The following is a 22041-nucleotide window of genomic DNA, read 5'->3' on the forward strand; positions in this document are numbered from 1 at the left end:
TTGAATTTCTTATGTATTTTTTTTTCTGTTTTTAACTTCTGTCTTCACTCCGCTGAACCAGGATAGCATTTTAATCACAGTTGTCTTTTCTCTTGAGTGAAGAATCATAACTTCCTGGTTAATTAATAAACTGTCCAAAAACATCTCCCAACTGTCTTTAAAATATTTCTGTCATAGTTCTTTCTTCTTATCACATTTTATTTCTAATCTTTCCTTTGGGAAAGTTAATGTCTTTGAAATACCAATAAAATGAGGCAGACTAACTATTATTACATCTGGCTGTACTTAGCTGTYTTCAGTTGGCAGATTAATATTATTTCTAACTCGTTTTTCCCCTAACTTTAAGAAAAAAACAGCTCCAACTGAAGGACTTTGGGAATTTTTATATACACCTTTTGCTTCATCAGCATCTCACAAATGATCAAGAGCAGATACTGTTTGGACTTCCCAGTTACTTTCTCCATTACTCGTCGGACTTGCACAGCAGAATACCACAATATGCCGCCCCGATGTCAGTCCCGTCTCCTGTTGCCGCTGCTGGGGGCAGTGCCGGGGGGACGGGGCTACGTGGAGTGGGGGTCTGACTAGCAGGACGTGCCCAGGTCCCTGAGAAAGCCTCCCTGTCCTCTGCCAAGATATCTGCCTTTCAAAAGGAGAAGAATTATGAAAGAAGCAAAGAGCATCATGACCAGGGGTCAGGAAGACATGAGATGGGACTTCAGCACGGCAATGATACAGCTGAAAAGCACTTCAGCATGTCGCGTGCTCAGTACGTGTTCGGGGTGTGTGGATAAGATGCAGGGTGGTTTATAGTTTCTTTTCATTCATGTCCTAAAAGAGGGTTTCGCTTTGCTTTCTAAAGCCTGCTACTCCTTTGGCCTCAAGTGGCCGGAAGATCCCGAGGTCATTTTACATTGTGAAAAAAAATATATCTTTTATCAGTTAAAGAATAACAGCTCAGTTGTGGCAGTTTGTAAGTAGAAGAGGGTTCAGTTCAAATTCTTTTTGCAAAAAGGCCAAATCAGGATGGAAAATTCTGTTGGTTTACAGAACAGTTAGACAGAAAACAAATGGCTCAGCCTCCAGGTAGGAAAGGGATTTGCAACTGTCATTGGATAGAGTAGGAACCTCTTGAAAATATTCAGAGTCTTTACCTTTTTTTAAACTTCGACAGCATTTTAGTTATAATGGATTAAAACTCAAGGTGTTTGTTGGAAATTCTGGCTSATTTCCAGTGTTGTGTAACTGTTTTCCACTGTGGCAAATTATCAAGACATCACCAAAGGAGACCAAATTAAAGACTTGCTGGATCTCTGTCTTAAGCAGCTCTGATGAAACTGCACATACCTTCAGAAGGACAAGGGTATCATACTGGCATGGATGGCTTTAGAATTTATTTTCATTCACCAAGATTAAGAGTTCAGTGGAAAGCATTTTGAATAACAATTAATTGATGGCATGACGATTGTGCTTTGCTTGCCTGTGAGCTCTGCCTTTAGCTGCATCCCAGCATAACATCAGCAGCGTCTGCCTTATTGTTTGAGTTCAGTCATTCTTTCCATTTCTAGAGCCACCACAGAATACATAATTAAATAATTCCATATAAAGGAAAAATAATGTCTTCTGCTATAATTAAGCACTTTCCGCTGCAGCCATCACCATAATGGCATTCTGGAATTGTTTAAATGTCTGTAATTCTTTTATCCTAAACTCTGAAAATATCCTTTAAATTCAAGACAAATAAGCCARTGGTTAATTAAGAAATAATCTAAAGGAATGATAAAAGGAGGAAAAAAGAAAACTTGTCTGGAAACATAGTTTTCCATCCAGTATTTATAGTGACARCAGGGCAGTGACGATATGTTAACTATGGAGCAAACCACATAGCCTTTCTGCTTCAGGTGTAAAATATGGAGCAATAACTTTGCTGCAAGGATGAATGTCTCARCTCCTAACTGACTTCCACTGGTGATTTTAATTGTACAAAGACAYGCAAGCAGTACTGCCAGGCCTCAGCTTCAAAAACATCAAGTGACAGACAGCAGAGAAATAGCACAGAAATGCTAGAGTACATCTTTATTACGTTAATAAATTTTTTCTTGTAACCAGGAAGCTCAGAAATGAACATTTAAATAAAATGCTTCCCCAGATTCCTCCTCTATCACTCCTAGAACTAGGCCCTTAAGAAAATAAACAGCTATCATAAGACTTSTGATAAAATCATCAGAGTTAGCACAGCATGGCAATGTAACATATTAGGAATAATATGTAGTGACGATGGGAAACTACAGTGCAAGATGTAAAAGTAATTGCACACGCCATACGGCAGTCGGTTCAAGATTAAACTTTTTTGGGCCATAGGCATTCTTGCCTATGCTGGTTCATCCACATATCACATAAAGGCTGATTCTTTTTCCCCAGTTAAATAAAATGCAATCTTACTATCCAATTGTTGCTTTGGCAAAGACACTGYGTTTTCCTCTTGCAGATCGTAGAAAGAGATACAGCTGGTCATCCAACAGAAATGATCTCACTCTTTGAATCTCTAGCACCAAAACTAGGTGCTCGGGCAAGTTCTGCATTTCAAGTTCCCYGGGACTGCCTCAGGGCACCATTGCTCCCGGTGCCCCACAGTACTAGGCTTTTCCATGGAAAGGCTGTGCAAATCTGTGTCCACATGAGTGCCAGAGTCTGCACGAAGCAAAATAAGCAGTGGCCAGGTACGTGTGTGCRTAGCTGCCTGAAAAGTCCCAGCTCCTGCTTCCYGGACGGCACCATTTAACATCAAAGYGTAAGCTGATTTAAGTGAGATGACYGACCTATACCAGGTTGCTTCCCTGTACTCATTCACATTTGCTGACTTGAGAGTTTAAATATATTTCCTTAGTCTGCTGGAACAGAATCACAGAATGGTTGAGGTTGGAAGGGACCTCTGGAGATCATGCARTCCAACCCCCCTGCTCAGGCAGGGTCACCTAGAGTGTGTTAGACAGGGTTGCATCCAGGCGGGCTTTRAACAAATGAAACCTCAGAGAAGGAGAGGAAGGGATCACAATTACCAGGAAAGGAGTTACGCTTGTGCACACCTGCCTGCTTATGATGGAACATAATTTAATGTAATAGCAAACAGGATGCTCTGATCTCTGGCAAGAGCCATAGTAAGGGGCTTTAGACCAGCAGTCCACACGGAGCGACATCCTTCCCCTAGCAGCCAAGGATTAACAGCAGCCAGCGTAGCGGAAAGCCATGCCACAGCTAGTGGGTCTTCATTAATCTGCTTCCAGCCTCTCGGAGTCCCTCTATCAAACAGTATTAGACAGACTCCAAGGGCAAGTCCACCACAGAGCCTACTTATTACCTGATTTTTTGCCTCGAGTGCTCTCTTTTCCCAGCATCCTAACAGTTATCCAGGCTAGTAGACCAGGACCGCAGTGCAAGAAATGCCTCTGGATACAGTGAATCCCTTCGAACACATCTGCGGGCCTTTGAACGCCAAAAGGCCCAAGCACAAGGGGCCTTCCTTGGCTTCTGCAGGAGACGGGGAGGTATTTAAGGGAAGGGAGAGGCAGGAATTTAAAGGACTAAAGGTGMGTTAAAAGGAATATTGTCACATCAGTCATTCAGATTCACATCCAACAAATTACGGTTTCAATACTCCATTATCTCAAATGCCAGAATACAGGGCTCGGGACAGACAACAAATCAGCCGTCCCATACAGTCGTTTCAGGGCCAGCCGCTCTCACGCATTGCTGCCACAAGCTGCTCGGCAGCGAAGCAGCTTTGCCACTACGTGGATGCTGATAACACCACAAATTACTGCAGCCGATCAAAAACACAAGCACCAAGGGGTCTCTTATATATATATATGTATATATATATATATATGTATATATGTTTTGTCCTAAAGTAGAACAAAAAGTAGACATTTTTGTAAAATGACATTTTTGAAAGTATTTTAGTTTTCTGAGTTTTTATATTGAGCTTTACACTGTAACTCATATAACGGTTGTAGCAAAGCATCATGTTATATGAAAGRAAACATTTCGTTATCACATAAACCTTCCAAGAAAGCAGAACAAAAGGATTTTCACCTGTTACATGTTTTTAATTGTTACTTACAATTTTTAATTTTCTACTGAAAATGTTAATAAAATGGATGAAAGACTAACAAAATGTTTTGATTTTATAGGCTCACCACTTTACAAGGGAAACCATTCTGTAACAGAATATTTAATTGCCTCAGCAGGTGATGTTTTAAATTGGTCTGATGTAGATGAAGGGAGAATAAGAGTAAAAACAATTACATAGCAATATATGCCATATAGACACTCTACTGACTAACTCTTCCTCAGTCCTTGGGTGAGATTCTTTTTTTTACTTGACTTCACCCCATCTCTGAGAGCTGTCAAAGGACTTTTTGCTGAGCAGAAGGTTGTGTTGGAGCTATGACCAAGACCCGAGAGGGCTTTGCCAGACAGAGTGCAGCCCCTCTCTCACCCAAAAGGCTCTCTGAATGGCAATGCACCAAGTTTTTCATCATGAAAAATCTTTGCATATGATCTATGTATTCCAAATCTCTATGGTTTTATATGAACCAATGCCTTTGGAAATACATGCTTTTTTTTTTTTTCCATGTAATTTCTTCTGTCAATAACTCTTTGAAAAATGAAATGTAGATGTGAGAAAACCTCTAATGTTGGGGGATGCCAGCAGAGTTCCAGAGATAGTCCACTCTTCTAAGCTTTTTACGTATTTCCCCAAATTACTCTTTCTCAGCACTAGATCCAGGCCCTCTGCTTCACACAAGAGGAAGCCCCACAGCTTACCTGTCCTGCAAGCAGCTGACTGGCTTCATGAGCAGCTTCTCACTCACCAGAAACTCCCACTGAGACTTTTGTGGTGGGCTGCAGATCTCATTTGGACACACATAACTACTATGAACTCTACAAGCAGGAAAAGCTTGCTGCAACACAGAGAAGTCTTTTTGCAAGCTGGCATTCATATATTCTTAGATTTTACAGACACAAAGTCCCTTATGCTGCTATTCAGACTTTCCATCTATCATGAGCCTTTAAATGGAAAAACAAAGTTTACATAGCTTGTGAGAGCCTCTTTTACTCAACAATTCAGAATTCAAATCCTTCCTACAAGAGGCATCAGCCTGTTCATCAGGTCTCCCAGTCTGCTCCAAATTCTGTTTTTTATTTCAAGTTGCAGTCAAATTAGTCTGAGCTGATCCCCTTACTTTGGTCCTGGGCTCAGGAAAGGAAGAGGTATGAAAAAGTCCCTTGCCCAAGCAGCAAAAGGGGTGTTTGGGCTGTTGTTCTCCACTGTGTTTCCAAAGCAAATCTCCTCATCTCTCAATTGCCTGCTCACATGCGTCCTGGCAGCCCTGCCTGACTCACACCATCTGTTAGTCCTGTGCTTGGGGACAGAAATCAGACTCTTCAGTCCCGGTAGAAAACCATAAAAAAATCACAAAAAGATAGTTGCTCTCTCTAATAGATTGTGAAGACTTAAACCAGTGATATTTATATCTTGCTTGCCTTGAATTTAGGCTTCRGACAAATGTTCAAATCTTTTTGCGAACTGTTGCAAATGTTTGTTGACAGTAATTATGTGACATTAGCCTTCAGGATATCGAGGAGGAAGAGGTTTTAAAAGAACACTAAAACACAACATTTCTACAGACAACTGTTTATATTATATCTTTGGAAACTTGTAATTGAAGCATGTTTGCTACCTGACATAGTTTATAGATTTATTATTCTGAGGACTGAATTTTAAGAAAAAAATTATTTTTGAAAAACAAGAATGTCTTGAATATTTAGACAAACAGAAGAAGAATTGTCTGGAAAAAAAATGTGACTGTGAAAATGCACCTTCCCCTTAYAGAAGTCCTTTTCCACACTTTGTCTCTTTATCCAGGATGCATGATTGCTGTTTTGTGATACTTCATGTCAATTAGATTTTTATCTGAACTGATAAAGAATGGTAAATCTTTAAGGAAAAAAGAATATTACAGTAAAATGTACAAGAACTAACTAACAGGATTTCATGAGGAAACTTGCTGAGAAGCTTAAAAGGATTTTAATAAAATGGGTACTGTAGTTCCTGGGAGCTAAATGAGTATGTAAAGCTTGAAACATTAGATCTTATTCATAAWGAGTCTGGAGAGTGGTAACTTACAATAGCAGTTACTAATACTCCTACTTCCTTTGCTTTAAGGAGGAATATCTCATTAGCTGTGAAATCTGTGTCTTAGAAAAAAATCTTAAATTACATGTTAGCTAGCTTTATTAGTTGGTTTATTCAAGCAAGGGTTGACACTGTCATGGTACTGTCAGAAGCTGTTTGCTTCCCAAAACCTCTCTTTAGGTTAGACTATGGGCAGATATTGTAGCATTAAAGCTATTGGACTGTGGTTGATTTGATTGAGTTTAGGTCTAGACTTCTCCTGAAGTGTTTTATTTCTTCCTTCAGATAGTGAAATTAGAATTAAACACGTACTCATTCTTCTCTAACCAACATATAGTATGATGGACCTCCCACAGAGCTCATATCGTTACCATGATCTTTTCCTAGTTGCAGTGGGTAATAATCTGCTGCTTCTCCGTAGACATTTCCTTCAAAGAGACAGCGAACCTTTTTCTGCAAGATCTCTTCCGTGCTGTCAGTCTATGCATCTTATTTCAAGATAGTAGTTTTCTGTGGGTAACTGGGACTTTCATGCTTTTCTTGTTAGCTTTTTCTATTACTTCCACATAGTGGGACAGGACTGACATCTTTCAGGGAGTTCTCTTACAGTTTCCCAAAGCGCTAAATCACAATTAGACATACGGTGCCCTGCACAACACAGATTTTCTGCAGCTACAGAACTGGTTTTTCTATCTGAAGATTTTTCATCACTGTCCTGGACCAGGAATTAATTTATATCCTGGAGAGTGAATATAAACTAGTAAAATATCAGGGTGGCCTCCTATTTGCAACAGATTTGTAGCAATACATTACCTGTAATATAATTATCTAGCAAGGTGCAGGACAAAGGGAATTTAGATTCCCTATAGCGTATGGAAGTAGTATCACTGTGCTACACGAGTTCCAGATGCAACATCTGAACATAACGCAATATGAAAGGTCATTATCATAGTCTGCAACGACGGTGGTACATGCTACACAAGTCTAGAGAAATTATTTCTAGGGGCACTGGCAGGGGAAACTGTACTAAAGGTCTGCTGATAACACTGGTTAATTATAGTCTGTTGCTATAAYTAAATTGCGAAAAAAAAAAAGATTGTTTCTCAGTAATGAAAAAGCAAGAATTTGAAAATATCTTATTTCATGCAGTAAAACTTTACATAGCATCACTAGCCTTAAAAAAAAATACAAACTACCAACAGACACTACGTTATCCTACGTAATGAACCAACAGTTTGGCCAAGAGACTTCTGTGAAGACTAAAAATGGTAAGTACTCTCCAGCCACAATTAACTGCAGTACTGTGGACAGCAAAGGTCAAAACTGAAATATCTGGCAGACCCAGAGACCAACTGCATGTTGCCATGATCTAATTCTGTCCAACTTATTACAGAGACTTCTTTATCACAATCAGTAAAATAATTCAGTTACAATGGAAGAATYTGGTGATTTCTACAATTTCTCCCTTGTGTAAGACAAGACAGAATAACATCTGAGTTTACTACAACCACTGCAGTGAACTCAGATCATGAAAAGATCACCATACAAATGCWACCCAGTGCTGTAAAACATTTCCTCACTCGCCTTCAAGCGACTGTGATAAGCTAATTATTTTATACTCGGTTAAGTGGTTGTCTGCTTATGTGTAAAGGAGATCCAGTGCAGTCAAGGTTGGCAGCACATGTGGGTGCTTCAGATAACAGCTCCTCACTGCGCAAACCCAAAGCGCCTCCAGACCCAAAGGACTGCGGCCAGACCGCAAGCCCTGGCCTCCGGGCAACTGTTTTATGGACAGAATTGAATTGCACTGGCCTTAAGCCTTCAGCTGAGCTTTCCTCTGAAAATTGTGGAACTACAGGTTATTGAGTGGTCCTTTTTGCTTTCTTTTCTCATTATTAATTGAGATTTCTACGGTTGCACTGCTGTGCACCGTTCTTCTTGACTTTTGGTTCACTGGTGAAAGAGGAATGGCCAAACCGAGCGCCGCCGGGAGGCAGTAATCCCCTGCCACCCACCTCAATGCAGCGGCGATCACACGCGCTGGGTAGGCAGGAGTAAACCAATRCGACAGAGGGCAAACACGCCATTTTAAAGAACGACGCTGAAACCTGTGTTTGATGGTATATCACGTAAATGACTGGATGTTGATCTGCAGGCTGGGTTTGCAGCCCCAGCCGCTCATTGGTGTGTGCAAGGGCGCTATTGCGTGAGCTCCGCTGCCGCGAGCAGGCCACGTCTGCATCTGCTTCCACGCAGAGAAGCACCAACGGCCTCGCTGGCTGTAAAGAGACGGAGAACAGGCACAGCAACGAGGTTTTGCCTTTTTGCTTTTCCATGAGCAAAAARGGCAGCTGATCTTTTTCATTTGTGGCCATGAAAGAAGGGATAGGGGAAGACACTCCGTTCCAGACTGTGCAAATTGCAATATAAAATGTAGTCCAGTGACAGGTGATTCATTTATTTTCATTTTGTTGTGAAATCACCATACTARTTTCCCACCATCAGGATGTGGAATAATTAGATATGTTCAAGTGGCCTTGAATGTAGAAGACGCTTTTTGGAGGTCAGTTGAACTGTCCCTGAGTATGCCCATCATCTTGGTATATGAGATCAAGAACACATTAACATTTTGGTAAAGGTGGGAACAGCTGGCAGTGACGTATTTTAAGACATTTAGATGAAACTAATGGAAGGTGACACAAAACCTAACTGAATTACAATATACTGAGAGTAATTATTAATGGATTARTGTTAAAATTGAAGGATCAATCAAGTGAAATTTTTCCATTAAGTTTGGGYATGTAGCATCTGGCCCAGGCATGTACCATTCAAAGTTTCATTTGCAACCTGGATGATGGACTAGAGAATGTTTTTATTAGATTTGCAGATTYGTGAGGGACTGAAAGGATATTATAATTCAAAATGATTTTGACATGTTGGAAAAATAATGAAAAAAAAGATATGGGAGGGAATTCAGCGGCCGTGTTTCCACAGTGATATGTATCAGACCTGTGTGTTGCTCCGTGACTTAACAGTACCACCGTGCTCAKAAGCAAACATATGTCACATTCCACGTGGCAACACCAAATGAGCAAAAGGACACTACAGTGTTTTTAAGTCACCATTTGCAGTTCGGTACTGCATGAGCAACACACCACGTTCGCCTCTCCTTTGAGCAGCAGCAGAAGCAGCAGCAGCAGCAGGGCAAATACCTACCCAGCAGGSGTCATAGACACAAGAGACACAAACCAATTCAAAATACATCGCRTTGAAGGGAGCACATGCAGAAAGGGACGGTGCAATTGTATGGCAGTCTGTGCTGATAAAGCTGGGTTGCTGTGGCCCTGCCATTCCTCGCTTCCCAACTGCATTCCCAACCTTTTCTTTGTGCTAGCACTGGTTCCACTGTAATAACATATGGAGTCAGTTCAGGGGGCTGTCAGCCATCTCTACGAATGAAACGATTGCTTTTCAGCCGGAGCAGCTCCCATAGCCAGCTCACCACCAAACTGTAGGAGCTTGTGCAATGGAAAGCATAGGAGCACGCATCTGGGGATGAGGAGGAGAGCAGGACCGCAGGAACCCAGATGTAGATCAACTCCAAATATCATGGTGCTGCACTTAAAAAGAGAGGACTGAACTGGCTGCATTGATAAGACTTCCCCAGGAGAAATTCATTGTATCAGTGAAGATAAAGAGACTTTCTCTCCAACAGCATGTTGCCCCATGAGAAAAGAGATGTCGGATGGCTATGAGTTGAGCTGCATACACTGGGAGATTGGCTGCAGAAAATATGTTTGATCACCTGCAAGCCAAAGGAATAGCCCTTAAGGAAAAGAGACAGATTTAAGACTGACCTTRTCAGGATTCTGTCTCTCTGCTGTCCTCTGCAGAGTATTTGCAGGAGCAAAGAGGAGCAGATGGCACAAGGCTGAGAGTGAGAAGCCCAAATGGAGCCACGGTCACCACCTGTGCCTGCCGCAGACTGCTCACTCACCCGGGATAAACAGGAGGGGCAAATTGTGCAGAATGCCCCGACCGACCATTTTATGCAAAATCCCTGACTGCTGCTTGCTGTGCTGTGAAATTACACATATGCTGGAGTGAAAGCAATAAACAATTGTTTTGTGCAAATATTGCTCCCAGTCTTGTTTTAATGAAGCTTGCCCTGCTTTACATCCCAGACTCCCAGCCTATGCCAGCCCAGGCCTATATCCCAGAGGCTTTTATTTCATTGATTATTCCCAATGCTGTCTTGAAAGCCCTAAAAATTACCATTGTAACTTTCCTGCTTGACAAAAGAAAAGCGCAAACACGAACTAAATTTAATAAAGTGTAAGGGTTTTTCTTTAAGTGTGACAAAATCTTGAGATGCACAAAGATAACTGCAGTTCTTAAAGATGGAGGGTATAGCTTAAATCTCACTTACCGCGTTGCATCATGTGTCCTGCTGCATCCTTCCCAGTGWCCCTCACAATCTGCTGTTCTTCCACAGAAGGTGTTTTTCAGAATTGGAGGGAATCTTCTTCTYCTGGGAAAGTACAGACTACTAAATTTAGGCTGCAAACGCTGAGGATGGTAAGTGTGGAGGAAGCTCCAGATGTGCAGAATGCGGCAGCCAATGCAGAGGTCTCTCAGCCACTGACTCTAAGTCACCATCATCTGCTCTCATTTCAGCAAAAGCATACCAGCTACGATCATCTGAACTGAATCCATGCAAGAATAATAACAATCAGAGGTCTAGAAACATAAGGAAAGATCAGAATAATTAGGGCTGTTTAGCCGGCGGAAGAAAGACTAAGGAAAGCTGCATAGTAATCTTCAAAACTTCCTAACAGTGAGGAGAGCAGAGCACTGGAATAAGCTGCCCACAGGGATTAGTCTCCCTCACTCTAAGTCTTAAACAACTCGTTAGACAAAGCACTGTCAGGAATGATGCTGGTGCAGTCTTGGACTGTGACATCTCTGCCTTTTTTTTATGATTATATAATTCATACGTGTCATTGCATTTGCGTYCCACAGCAACAAACTAATGAAGAGATTCAGCAGATATGGAAGATTACAGAGATTTAGTTAGAAATATTGCTGTAATCAGAGTCCCCTGCGATTGCACTGAAGGGATTCTCRCCTAGAAATTAGAAGCCCAGGCAAGTCCACAAGCCGTACTCCCAACGCCATTCCTCTTCTGTCTTCGAGTTACTACTCAACTACTTTTGAAGTACTTTTAATGTAATTTATTAATTCTACTTTAATTATTTTCAATTACTCAAATACAAAATAATTACTCTTACTGAGTTAAGATAGAATTTTGTATTTGTTTAAATAGAATACATTCCCACTTTTCTGGGCTCCGTTCTGTGGATTTAATATCACTAAAAGACATTATGTTCATCATGCTAATGTGRGTCTTAAGTGCTACAGTGCATTGCACTCACAAGTAACCTCTGGAGGCCCCCACTGCCTTTTAAGAAAGCCTCAGAACGCTGCTGGGAATTATTCCACCAGTCGACCCACTTCACCCAACTACCTGCAGCGTCCGACGTGACTCCGCGCGGTGATGAGAACAATCAAACCAACCATCAGCACAGGAGCTGCTTCAACAGCCTCCGACTCCTCACTCTAATCGCTCTTTGGAAGCGTTGGTTTTGCTCAGTTTCTCACCTTTTGGCTGCCCGTGGGCAGGAATCTGGTCCCTTCRCTGTGTCCTTGTGTGCCTAAACCTCGCTGTCTCACTCACATAACCTGGGTTATAGTGTGTTGTTTTAGTGAGGAGAAATGTCTGACAGGGAAACTACTGCATTTCTTTGCTTTACTTACAAACAAGTCATTTTTCTCTGAACATTAGAAAAATCAAAATAATAGTAGATAGTATCACAGCTCCCACCTCCAAATCTCCCATATCCAAACTGGATTCAAAATCTTTTTTTCAGGTCACAGTACCAGACTTCCTGCGTGTGCCCAATACTTCCATATTTATTTATCAATTATTATCCYTTTTTAAAGAAATGCAAACTTGAACAGAACAATATGCTGATATGAGTTTTATTTTGGGTAGAGTTTCCTGTTGTTTCTGCTGCTTTTTCTATAAAAGTCTACAATAATTTTTTCGAGTTAGTCTTAAATGAGGAATGCTATGATGCTCTATCCATACCAACACACGCACCCTTGCTGAATATGCTGATAAATCCTTTTTTTTTAACTGCAGTACAGAACTTTGAGGCAAGTGGAGAATAATATCACAAAGCAATCCTTTCACTTTTCATCTGAATGTTGCAGACTTCAAATATTCTTAAACCAGCTTTGTAGACAGTATTTCCGTTCGTCTTTGTCTTCCCTTCTGTTTATTTATACTATTTTAGCCCCTCCAGCAACATTCAATAAATAATCATTTCCTTTCTGTTAAAATCTCCCATTGTATAATATGTTTATTCCAATGTATATTTACTATGGTTTTAGCTGAGAAATACCATCACCATGAGCCTGAGGAAATTTAATGCACAAAGTTTTTAGCGCAGGCTAGTGATTGAGAATTTAACTCAGAGAAATTAGGAAAACAAAAGCAAATGCAGCACTGTTCAGCTACGCAGTAGGCACAATCTTGAATAAAATTAAAGAATTTATTATTTATATCACTTATATTGCATACAGGATCAGAATATCCTTAATGTTATAGCATTGTTGATAAGCAGACAGGAGACCACCGAAGTGTATTTTCCATTGATATTGAGTCAGTAGGCCTGACTCAGCTCAAGAGGCCGATTTCCAGTTTGCAGACTTCAAGAGGTCCTCCAGGCCTAGAGGAAGCAACACTAACTGCCTGCTTTCCAGGCGGGAGACTCCTGAGAGAAAACAAACAAGATCTCTGGATTTTAGAGATCTTTAAAAAACTAGTTGACMGGTATAATTGTTCTTCTCTTTTGTCAGACTAGAAATAAAAAAGTGTATTGAGAGATTTTACACTACAGCATCTGTGGCATGCAATGTCTGGGCTAGCAGGGGGCAAAAGCAGCTTAGAAGATGAGCTGCCAGCCAGAAGTTCACAGTCTTGCTACAGGCAGTCCTTAATGCGCTTACCCAGAGAGGCATCAATACCCTGTCTCCTGTCTCTCCACATTCATACCAGCAGGTACTCTGAAACAACAAATTTTGCTGCATGTACACTTCTCATCTGAAAAAAATCGAATCATTCTAGGCCATCCTCAACAAGACAGACCCCAGTGCATAATCTTGCCTCATTCCTTCTTGGCAAACTCCTTGTGAGACATACAGTAACTTCACTGAGATTAAAAAGTAAGGCATCTCCCCCCGTACCTTGCCACCAAATCACTGCACACCTCCTGTTCCTGTGATTCAGATGCCCATGCTGTGTTTTGCCACTCCCGCTATTTTTGCCACACTCGAGCTATTTTCCTTTTGTAGAGTAAATCCAAAGCATCACCAAAGCAAAACTTGGCATAAACTCAAGTTTCCTATCAAAATGATGGCATTAAAGGACTGCTTTATTAGGGCATTAAAGGACTCCGAGAGCCTGTTTCACAATCTCAACTAGTAGAAGTTGAGCTGTCAGTGCCAATTCATGACAATGACAATAGTAATGATGAGGATGCTTAGTTTTCTCACAGTGGTTTGGAATTTTACTCAAAAATAGCATGTTGCATACAAAAAAAGAAGTCAGAATCTTGCTAATACTAATTTGGAAAAATGACTTACTGTTTTCAAACAAGCCAACATTATATTAAAGTACAAAGTCCAAATATTCTTCTGGAATAGATCAATATACCCACTGTACTTCTGGAAAAGCTGAGGTTTACATATGAGAACTGGACTATCCAGGAGACATGGCCAAATGGTGACAGAACTGAGACCTCAGTGCTTGTTGTTCGCACATTTTACTCTTGCTGCAAAATAACGGTAATTCACAGTACACGAGACAGAACCTTTCTTCTGCAGACTCCTATGACATTACTTTGATTGCTTATTCTCAGAGTTTTCCAGAGAGGGGCTGTAGTCTACAGCGGAGCTGAGTTTGCATCACATAGCACAAAGAATAAAATAGGATTATAAAAAATAATTCACATAGATTGTCACAAGGGACTTGGATGAAGATAGAGAAAGGTTAAGCACCAGCAAGAGGTCATTYTATGTAAATACAAATAGAGAGCACTGGGTTTAGTCAGCTTATTATTTATCTCATATTCAATTTTGCTTGAACATTTGGCTGTGGGACACAAAAATGCTAATGTGACTCTGGATATTCTTGAAAGTATAATAAATTTGAACAGTAGATAGATAATGTCATAGAAATAAATACTTTGGACCATACTAAAATGGCACTCACAACAATACCACTTAGACATTAGGGATATTATAATAATTGCTTTCATGTAAAACAGATAGCTAAAAACATTGTATTAGTTCCCAGGAGTGCACTAGAATACATCATTGGAGATGAGTCCTTTAATTGAATGCACATAAGAATAGGTATAAGAGTTTAAGCCATACTCAATATGTCACAAATCTTAACAATTATGGCTACATTTCATTTTGCATGCCATCCTATCTGCATAAAAATGCTTGTTTCAAACTTAAAGGTACTGAATCCAACTTATTTGTTTAAGTGGCATTTTATATTCTTTGAGGAAGGAAACACATCCCCCTGCTTTTTACTGAAAAGAACCTAATACAGTACTGGGGCAATATAAATAATACATATCTATCTTTTCCATTTATAAAGACTCCATCAGTATGATGCATATTTAACATACATGCACTTTAAATTTCATTATACTTGTATGTGAACATTAATTCCACTGTCTGAGTTTCCATAAGCTGTTGTACACAACAGATTTAAAAACATGGGGTAAGTATTTTTTCTTCCTTTCCTTTTTTTTTTTTTTTTTTTCTAGAAGCAGAAAATAGTTTGCAGCTATATTTGTCCTTTTTACACTTGGGGAAAGTGGAATCTACCCACTTTTTTAAAGGGAGCTGACACTAATCTAGCTTGGTTTTTTTGATTAACTGTAGGAGTGTCAGGAAAGGAAGAATTTTGATTTGGCAAAATGCATCTACCTTGTTCTCATTTTGCAGTTGCAGATGTGGAAAAGCAAATATAAAGAAGGACCACTGTGATTAAATAATCTAGCATCCTGCATAAAAGAATTTCCTCCAATTTTCCTTCCAAAAAGATCTGTATCATGAAGTGAACCATGTCTATCTTTGGCTGAAAATAATTGTCCTCTGTAATATCTCTCTTATGACAGTTATCATAGAGGATAGGTTTGGAAATAAGGTGCCTTATTCTCTGCTAGTGTAAAGATAATGAAAATATATGAACAGAGATCATGTGAAATCCCATTTCTTTGTGATGTTATATTAAATCTCCTGATTGACTCTCATAAATTACTTCTGAATTTCTGCACTAAATCTTCTTCTTTGATTAAAGATGAAACAATGGAGTATTTAYTCAACTCATTTTCCAACACTTAAAACACTTAAAAATGCTTTATAAGTCTGAACGGTTTCCAAAATGGCATAAGTTGTTTGAAGCACATATTGGAATTCATTGTAAGTTTTTGCAGAATCTATTATTCTCTTACTGGAGAAAAATACATTGTAAAGCCATAAATGTTGAATTAGCTGCTTGCAGTTCACACCTACGTGGCCTCACTTCAGAGGTGTTCAGAATCAACATATCCCATTTACAACTCTGGAAACTGTGGTAACTCTGTTCTTCCGAAATTCAGACTATACTGCATTATTTGTGGATACTGTTAACCTAAACTTTAATGGATCCCACAGAAATAATGATCAAATCATGTGTTTCTTATTCATGCAGACAATCTAATTCAGATGAGTAAGATTGGTCACATGGAAGAAAAAGGATTTGAACTTGGATCTATAAGCTTAATAAGAACGCTATTCAGGTATTTCAGAATTTAAATTAGGGAAAGCTAACAGTCAATTAATAAGCTGAGCTCAGATAACCTGAATCTCCGAGTCAGCCCTCCTGTTGGTGCCAGGCAAGAGTGCATTGCATCAGCTTTCAATCCATGGGACATCATTTATGTACGTAGCAAGTAAAGCAAATTCTCATGTCCAGCTTACTCTGTTCCATATGGACAAACTGGTTCTGTGGAGCAAGATTGTCTTCATGTACTGCTACTCGGGATGCTAATGCAGAGGAGTTAAGGGGCTGCCTTAGGCCCCTTACATGCTCACATAAACAACTGTACTGCCTGCTAGCACTACCACATTCACATTCTTAATGGTGATTCAACTCTTAATACTTATTTTTTATTTCCGCCATACAGTACAGTAAATGTTAAAATTAAATTAATTAAACTATTAACTAAATGTCAATATTAAATAATTAAAATATGGGTTTTTTAATTTGGATAAACTTACTAGCTAGTTCACATCAAGCAAGACATTGGCATGCATTTTTTTTCTCTTAATTGGTAATATATTTTTCTGTGCCAAGGCACAAAATGCCCACTACTTAAAGGATAGGGTATTGTATTTCTTTGGATTTGCAGTGTTGGCATTTTCTTGCTTGACTCTTTAAAACAATTTTTGATGTAGCATCTCTCTTTTTGTCACTTGAGGGCATATCATGATTTTGTCCCTTTTTGTTCCTATCTAGACTTTAAGAATGAATTGTTTCTCTTTTTTCTCTTTTTCCTATGGATACTGATGATTCATTTTTCAGCCACTGAGAGCTGGGTACTGATTAGTTTACTGCCTTTCACTACCTTCTAGTCATTAGGTGGTAACCCCAGAAGAAAGACTGGCAGATCCCTCAGGAGACTTAGTGCAGCTCTGCTCAAAACACAAATGAAGCTGATGTAAAACGACCAAACTCTGTGGCATCCATAACACTATACATTTCTACCAGTGCCTGCAACTGTCTGTCCACTAATCTTACAAAGCTCAATATGGATCAGCTGCTGATAACATCGGTGAAGAAGGGTCCTTCTTTGTTATAACACTCTCATCTTTTTGTACATATTGAAGACCTTATTTATATTGTCTGTTACTGACCAAATATGTATATAGTGCATATAATTCAGTGCTTTAGACAAATCTGTATTCTTCTCTTTGCTTTTTCCTATTATTTTCATTCATCAAAAATGTTTTTATTTATGATTCATGCTTATGATTTAATTTTCTATTATAAATAAATGTCAAACAAATAAACATTTGAATGTTTTTGTCCTCCCTTTAGTGGTAAAATAATGATTGAATTGGTAAGTTCAAAGCTAGAATATTTTGCCTGTAGTGGATTTTTTATTACTACTTTAAATGTTATCTTCAAAGAGTTACAGTTAACTAACTAGTTAACTCAATCTTCCCCATTTAATCAAACTATTTTGTTTCTTAAATTCTGTTTAATAAGTAGTAAGGGAGACTGGAAAATTGATAAGCATCTTGCTATATAGATTTAGTTTTAGTTCATTTTGTTTTCTCTCTGAAGTGTATAAGCCTTCAGGTCCTGTTTAATCTATTCATTTCTGATATTTGCATCTCCCTAGGGCTTAAGCGCCTCTGATATTTTTGAAACAGCCTCAGAGATGATTTTGTGATTTAAATCCTTTTGCTTTGCTCTATACYATTTCCTACATAATTTTATATAATTTATACACCAAAACACTGTAATTGTACTCTATCTAGGAAACAGCATTATCACATCAAGTCTGACAAAACATTGAACAGTATTATCCAAGCAGAGTCCCTGCATCCGTCATCCTGTGACTGCCCAAACACTGCCAGACCCTTCCATGAATTCTGGAAGTGCCTGGCAGCAATTCCGTACTTAGGACTGGATTTTAAAACAAAGAGCTACTAGTGTGGAGAGCAATGACTTGGTAATAGGTTGTGTATGAATAGATAAGATGCAAGCAAAATTACAACTGCAGAGCTAAGATAAGTGCAATGAGAGCTGACTGCAGCCGACCTAGATGACAAGATAGGAAATACAGCGGGGTACATAAAACCCACAGCCTACAGAGTGCAGGGCCACTGTGATTGAARCACCTCGGTTTCGCAAAATGAGGCGCCTGCCTTAGCATCGATTAACATATTTAGGAGGAGCCTGTCASTTCAGGAAAGATCCACATTCAAAAACAGGCTCTTAAACACAACAGCAAGAGAGGAAGGATGAAGAGCCAACCTCTGTAAATTAGTCTCTTCCTTTGCCAGGTATTGGACTTAAGGAGATCAGTAAGCATGTCAGYAGGTAAACTGAACTATACCAGATCAAGGACTGTATTGACTGATTTTTATTTCATTTTTCTCCCAGGAAATTAAAAAAAGATCTTCCTAAACCAATTTTGTTTTTAAATTAGCATTAGAATGTTTCACTGTCAGGAGCTTATACTAAAATCGAAAAAAGTAAGAGAGTAGATTCACAGAGCTTGTGCAGAAGACAACAGGGACTGCAACATTCTCATTGTCAGGTTCAAACTTCCCATCTGTCTTAGAGGATTTTAAAACACAGGCTGCATCTATATTAGTACACTGTACCTTGCCAGGGCCTGTTCACTGACCTGGAAGCCAACAGACAAATTAAGACACATCCAACCTATTAAGGTCTCTCTCTCTCTCTCCTATAAGGAGCAACCACATCCAGACAGTCTAAGGGACATGGTTCCTGACCTGTGCTATCTCCTAAAGCACGCCTACACATTTTTTTTAAATGCTTGAAGTTGGTCTCAGTGCAAAAACTATGCCAGGGACTGTTCTAACAACTAAGCAGTATTGATGGTTGTTGCACTCCAGGGCCCATGCTATGCTCTTGCACCATTTAGGTTACCAGTATAGATGTGGCATGCTGTCCCTCTCAAAGGAGATATATTGTGCTTTTTYTTCAGTGGTGATGTTCTCGTTCTTACTGTTCAGCAGTATCAATCACTTAAACATTCCCTGAAAAGTAGGGGAACAATGTTTCAGGACTGGAGGGTAGATAACTCACCTAAGGAAGAGACTTGAATTACTGGGTTCTGTGTCTCAAGACAAATTTCCTGAGGTACAGAAAAATTTTCCAACTATAGATGTTGACTAGCTGTTAATGAAGCTGAAGAGACAGCTATCCACATCTGTAAATCCACTGCCTACCAGAGCTTCCTATTTGATAACTTCACAAAATCAAATCCACAACTGATTTAAAGTTCTGTAAATAAAATTCAAATATACAGAGCACTCATATTCCATAGTCTGAAATGGAAGATAGAATGGCTGCACCAATACTACCCTGTAAAATCACCTCAATGACAGCATCAAGGTCAAACTCACTAATCCAGTGAGAAAATAGCCTTCCACCAAATGTCATACTTCTCTTGCACACTGCAAGATAAATGCACTGCACTAGCCTAGATTTACCTTCTGAATCTTCCCCAGTCTGCCATGCTACAGCACAGAGGCAATATGCTGTAAAGATAGGATGAAGTTTTCCTTAGTTCCTCCAAGAGCTGCCAAAACTTTAAGAACACCTCAGCTCCAAGTTTCAAGTACATGTTAAAAACACAGTTCATAGCGTCAGGTTGTCCTGCATTTGCATGGTTGGTCATGTAGGATGGTTAAGATAGCTTCATTTTCATCCTCTTTCTACCTTTCTCATCACTTCCTCTTCTTTTTTCGCTTCCTGACCTTTCTGAAAGACCTCTTCCCTGCCATCACACTTTTCAATGCCGCTGTCCTATCAAACCTCAAACTCTGGTATAYGTCAGCCCACATCCTGTCCAAGTTCTGCCAGGTCTCTCAGCTCACATAGGTCCATATCCAAGAAGGTAACATTAGTAAAAAACAAATATGGAYGGAAATATATTAAAAGTTTGAATAACCCTAAGAGATAGTCAGAACATGTTTGTGGTGAGAAAACTCAGAGTGAGAAAGGATTCGGGGCTTTCCATTGACGGAGGTCAGCAAGCCAGTTTGGCTGTGCATAACCAATGGATGCTTGTGTTATGTTGCTTGCCTGAGATAACTTACAGAGATAAGAATTTTCTTTCTCACTGACTATAAAAAGAAGAGCTCTGCTTTGAGACAGTGATCCTCTTGCACTGCGCTCATATCCTGCAGAAGTTCTCACCTGCAGCTGTTCTAGTACTTTCTTTCAGATTTGCAAAAATTATGAAAGATTTCTTCTCTAATACTCTGGCCTCATCTCAGTGATCCCCATGGAAAATTTTAGTTCTTCACTATAAACTCATTTTTTCTCCCACTATTCATATAGTTATAGATTTCATGTTTCTCTCCTACATGAATTGTCTTCTCTAGAGTTTACCAGGAAAAAGAGGCCAAAAGACAGCAATCATATTTGATAGATGGAACCACTAGACAATAGCATTTAGGGCACTCCAAGATAAGCTACCCAGCCAAAGCAGCCTACTGAGTATYGGTACAGCTAAGGCACAAGAAAGACATTTTTGAAGAAGACAAAAAGAAACCCAGAATGGTAGGACTGAGCAGCCTCAGAGGAGAAGATAGTTGCCTTCATAATGAGCATAGTCACACAGATCTAGCAGGTATCTAACTTGTGTGTGTGCTATGGTGCTGCATCATTTCACCCTTGTGTGGGTCAGGAAGGAGATGGTATTCAGCAGTGGGACCAGCTTGTGCACAGTGTACTGAATATGGTCTAATAAGTGCAAAAGTGGCCTACAGACGGTTGATCTTGCCTAGTCTCATTGGTGAACTGGAGCTGTAGGATCAGCATAAGATCAAAAAGGTGGAAAAGCAGTCTACCTCCATTGAGTTATCTTCTCGGGGCACTGCTGGCTGCCAACAGGAAGGATGTAGCACTGGTAGTAGGGGTGGCATGAGGCTTGAGAGGTAATCTGCCATGATAGGCCTGTTCTTGTGAGTGTTGCAATTGCAGTGACTTCTGACGTTGCCTAGGCATCACAAAGATTGAGTTTCCATTTGCCGCTACTGCTGTCCTCCTCTTGTGTCTACAGACTTCTTTGCGAGACCAGTGCAGAGACTGAGAGGCCGCMGTGCTAAGGGATAATGACAAAGGGTGAAGTGGCAGGTCAGGGAGAGGAAACACAACCTGCACWGCATGAATATTAGAACAGGCTTTCTGGGACTGTACCAGGATAACTGTTCAGCAGTTAGTATCCCTGAGGGCTTCCTCTCTGACGCGTATTCTAGTGATGGCCTGGAGGCCTGCAGCTGAAGCACACAACACAGTCCAGCCTGAGGCATCGTGAGAAGGGCAGCTCTTGGGGGCATCCTGAAAGAAGGAGCAGTGCAGACACATGCAGTCTGACCTACTGAAATGTTCCAACGACACAGAAGAAGCGAACGCTGGAGTCAAACAGCCTGAAACATTCTTTCATAATAGACTGGAATGTACACAGTCTTCCAGTGGATACACTATAAATATTGTGACAATAAGACATTACCAAAATTAAACAAAACTATGGTGCAGTTCTGCCACACCTCAGGAAGGAAAATTCCCACTAAATCGAAAGGCCTTCAGAATCAGACCCGTCCAGTCTCACCCTTTAAGCAGCATACTCCCCCGCTATTGGTTAAAAGCTTATCTTTGGGACTTGCGGGAGTAGCAATACAAAACACCAAAACACTTCTTCATGTTTTCTTCCTTGCCTGTTTTACTTGCTACCACTTCAGTTGCAGATGTTGTTGTTACTATTAACGCTTGGGGAAAATGTAAGTTTCCCACTAAGGTCTGTGAGAGCAATTACGTGAAATGAAAGTCTGAAGATAATCAATGAGGCTAATGAGATTTTCTATGAACCATTTATTTGCTGCATTCCTTTAGATCATACGTTTAACAGAATTACTAAATGCACATCAGAATCCCTATAAATACTGAATAC

This window comes from Rhea americana, unplaced genomic scaffold (assembly GCF_003343005.1).
Source record: "Rhea americana isolate MKP2758 unplaced genomic scaffold, rheAme1 scaffold_80, whole genome shotgun sequence".
Taxonomy (NCBI): domain Eukaryota; kingdom Metazoa; phylum Chordata; class Aves; order Rheiformes; family Rheidae; genus Rhea; species Rhea americana.